Source organism: Equus caballus, chromosome X (assembly GCF_041296265.1).
Source record: "Equus caballus isolate H_3958 breed thoroughbred chromosome X, TB-T2T, whole genome shotgun sequence".
In the NCBI taxonomy this organism is placed as follows: domain Eukaryota; kingdom Metazoa; phylum Chordata; class Mammalia; order Perissodactyla; family Equidae; genus Equus; species Equus caballus.
In genome coordinates, this window is record NC_091715.1 from 37,618,669 (window position 1) to 37,622,836 (window position 4,168).

At 41.7% G+C, this 4,168-nt stretch overlaps 1 pseudogene; it reads left to right on the forward strand.

Moving 5' to 3' along the window:
• Positions 1–1,582: 1,582 nt before the first annotated feature.
• On the forward strand, positions 1,583–2,145 carry LOC100059865 (glutathione S-transferase Mu 1-like; annotated as a pseudogene).
• The last annotated feature ends 2,023 nt before the right edge of the window (positions 2,146–4,168 follow it).

A 4,168-nucleotide genomic window follows, 5' to 3' on the forward strand; every position in this document is an offset into this window, starting at 1 on the left:
ACCTCCTCCTTGGGCTTGATTAATTTGCTAGAGCAGCTCACAGAACTCAGAGAAACATTTCACTTATTAGATGACCGGTTTATTATAAAAGGATATAACTCAAGAACAACCAAATGGAAGAGATGCACAGGGCAAAGTGTGGGGAAAGGGCGCGGAGCTTCCATGCCCTCTCCAGGTGCTGCTCTCTCCAATCTCCTGGTGTTTCTCAATCCGAAAGTGCTCTAACCCTGTCCTTTTGGGTGTTTATGGAGGCTTCACTACATAGCCATGTTTGATTAAACCTTCAACCACTGAGGTTTGAACTTAATTCTCCAGGCTCTCTCCCCTCCCTGGAAATCAAGGGAGTTAGACTAAAAATCCCAACCCTCTAACCTCATGATTTGTTCCTCGGGTGACCAGCCCCCATTCTGAGGTGCTTTCCAAAAGTCACCTGATTACCATAAAAAAAGACACCTTTATTGTTTTCATCACAAGAAATTCCAAGAGTTTTAGGAACTCTGTGCCAGAACCCAGGGTGAAGACCAAATATATATTTCTTACTATAAATCACAATATCACAATCACATTAATATGTTTTCTGATAATGAGTTATTTCATTTCTAGGATAAATTCTACTTGATTGAACTTCCTGGATAAACCTTAGATGTTTTCATTTTGTTTTGTCTTTAGTACACTGCTGGATTTTATTTCATCAGATATGTAAGATTTCTTTTTCTTATACTTTCCTTCATAAATTGTGTGTGAGTGTGTACGTGTGTGTGTATGTAGGGGGAGAGAGAGACAGAGATATCCTGAAATCTCTGTGGATTAAGACAACAAATGTTTGTTTCTTGCTCATACAAAATTGGCTTCAGGCATCTCTTCAGAGCAGCTCTCCCTAAGCCATGACTCAGGGGGATCTGGGCGGTTTCCATTTTATGGTGTTGTCGTGGCTTCTAGGTCTCTAAAGCAGAAGAAAGAGCTCCAAGACAGTGAACGGGCTTTTGATTTCCTTAGTCCAGAAGTGACCATGGACAAAAACTAGTCACATGGCCCTCTCTAGCTACAAGGGACCTGAGAAGTACAGTCTTTCAGGTGCTCAGAAAGGAAAGAACCGTATGTTGGAGAGCACGAGTAATGTCTGCCACTCAGGTAGTGTAAATTTGAACCCTATGAGAGCAGCCTACAGTTTTAAATTCTTGAGGGAGACTGTTTTCCCACCCACATCTCAGACTCAGATATTAACCTTTGCTGGAGGATTTATATTCTGTCTACACTTCCAAAAAGAGTAGAGAGTTTAAGCCCGTGGTTTGTTCAGGAGTCTTAATTCCATATCTTTGCCTCACAAGGGCCCAAGGCCTTGGTGCCTCTCCAAGTGGTTATTAATATGCAAGTCTTTTATTTGCTGATGTAGGTAATGCTCTTAGGGTAGCCAAAGCACTAGTGTCTGTTTATTTAGTAGATTTCCTTTTGATTTTTGACGCCTAGGGATTCCTTCCTTCCTATAACTTTTTATTCTAATTTCAAACTTAAAGAAAAATTGCAAGGATGAAGTTCCAGCCCAGCTCTTCAGAGGCCATCCCTTGAGTCCACAGAAAGCTGAACCACGGCCGTAATCTTGGGTTACTGGGACATCCATGGGCTGGCTCATATAGTGCACCCGTTTCTGGAATACACAGACTCAAACTATGAGGAAAAGAACTACATGATGAGGGATACTCCTGCCTATGACAGAAGCCAGTGGCTAAAAGAAAAATTCAAGCTGGGCCTGGACTTTCCCAATCTTCCTTACTTAATTCATGAGGCTCACAAGATCACCTAGAGCAATGCCATCCTTCACTACATTGCTTGAAGCACAACCTACAAGGGGGGACAGAAGAAGGAAAGACTCATGTAGACATTTTGGAGAACTAGGTTACACACATCCCCAGTCAGCTGGCCAGTGTCTCCTACAGCCCTGATTTCGAGACACTGAAGCCTGAGTGCTTGGATGGGCTCCCTGAAAATATGAAGCTCTTTTCACAGTTTCTGGGGAAAAGGTCATGGTTTGCATGGGACAAGATCACCTTTGTGGATTTCCTCACTTATGACATCCTTGACCTGCACCGTATATTTGAGCCTGAGTGCCTGAATGCATTTCCAAATGTGAGAGACTTCATCACCTGATTACAGGGCCTAAAGAAGTTATCTGCCTACGTTAAGTGCAGCCGCCTCTTCCCTCGATCTGTGTACATAATGATTGCCATGTGGGGTAACAAGTAGGGCCCTGTAAGGCCGGCAGATAAGAGTGAGGAGCCAGTGCTGCACCTGCTCTGTGGGGGCCCTAGAGAAAAGCTAGACTTCCTCGCACCCCCAGAATCACCCCTCTTCTTCATTTCTCCTCCTTTTCTTTCCATTCTTCCCTCCTCAAGCCTTGTTAGGCTCCCTTATTTCCCCCAATCCCTGTTCATCTAGGCTTTTTAAAGCTCTAGAGCACCCCACTTTTCTTCAGTGAAGCCCTCCCGACCATATCCTCTCTGCATTAAAGCCAAGCTCCCCTTAAAGATCATCCTCCCCTTCAGTGGTTGCCTCTGCTTTGAGGTGCCCAACTGGACCTCTCACCTGTAGCACTCAGCCATGAGCTCCCCAACACTGCCCTGAAGACCAGTATTGGCCTGGTGTGCAGGCCCTGCTCCCCCAGTGTGGTCCCTGCCCCAGCCTTGCCTGATCTCCAGTAAAGCCTTAATCACACACACACATAATTTATGAAGGAAAATATGAGAAGAAAATCACAGACTTATCTCATGAAGCAAATGTTATCCTATCAAATCCAACAGTGTTAACAAAAACAAAACAAAAGAAAAATAAAAACATCTCAACTGTATTAATCATGTTTTTTATTTTCTGTATTTTATGTGATGCTTTGACATCTTGGGGCCTTGCTAATCCTAGAAAGACTGCCCCTCCCAGGCCTAGCTAATTCCCAGATATAGCAAACAACTTGCCTGCCAGCATGTCTTTCATACGCAAACCAACCAATCCATAGCCCATACCCCCAACCACCTCCTTTATCAAACTCTCACATGGGAAGCCAATATTCCCCTGACTCTAAATCATCCCAGGGCCAGATATAAGACAACTGGGGACCACCTCTATAGCCCAGAGCCCACAAAAATTATTCAAACTAGCTAATCCCAAAATGCTTACCTTGCCTTGCCCATTCCTTCCCATGAAAACCACAACAAAGGCTAGTACCCATAATTTTTCCTCACTCCTTCTGCCTCTTGACTGACCCTGGTACTTCCCCCATGTGGCCTAGTGTTGTATGCCATGCCCTCTCCTCTTGGAAATTGTAATAAACTCTTCTTTCAAAGGCAGTTGTCTCCACATCTGTCACCTTACCATACCTGATTAAAACAAATCCTAGGAACATTTTAAGACATCAACCAGGTAGATATTATTCCAGAAATGAAATAATAATTCATTAATGAAAAATCTATTAATGTGGTGTATCACACTAATAAAGAAAATAGTCATATGATTATGTCACTAGAGCAGAGAAAACATTTGATAAAATTTAATCAAATGCATCCATCCAAAGCTTAGAGTAAGCATATATTTAATTGTGAGACTTTTGACACATTCCCATAAAGTCAGGATCTCAATAAGCATTAATAAATGCTTCTGTCCAACATAAAACTGCAGATACAAACCAATGTAAAAAGTCGAGACAAACAACATGCATCCGACTGGATTAAGACGAGACAAACTGTCTTTATTTGCAGATTGTGTGATAGTCTACATAGAAAATTCAAGAGAAGCTACAGATAAATTACTAGAACAAATAAGAGGATGCATAAAGTTTGCTGGATAAAATATCAACATATAAACCCAATTGAAGTCTTCTGGGTGCCTGCAATTGTGTTTTATAACACGTAATACTGAGTGACGAAAGCAAATTTTAGGAAGATTCATGTGGCTTGGTCTCATTTATATAATGTTTAAAACCTGAAAAATAATACTATATATGTTCTAGAGATGTATACAAATGTAACAATTTAACTAAAGCTTGCATGATAATGATAAATTCTAAATTCATGATGCTGGTTACCTCTGGGAGGAGAGGGAAGGAAATGAGCATGGAGGCGGGAACAAGTAATACATGGGGCTTCACCTAGATCTATCATTATTTTCTTTAAAAATCAGATAC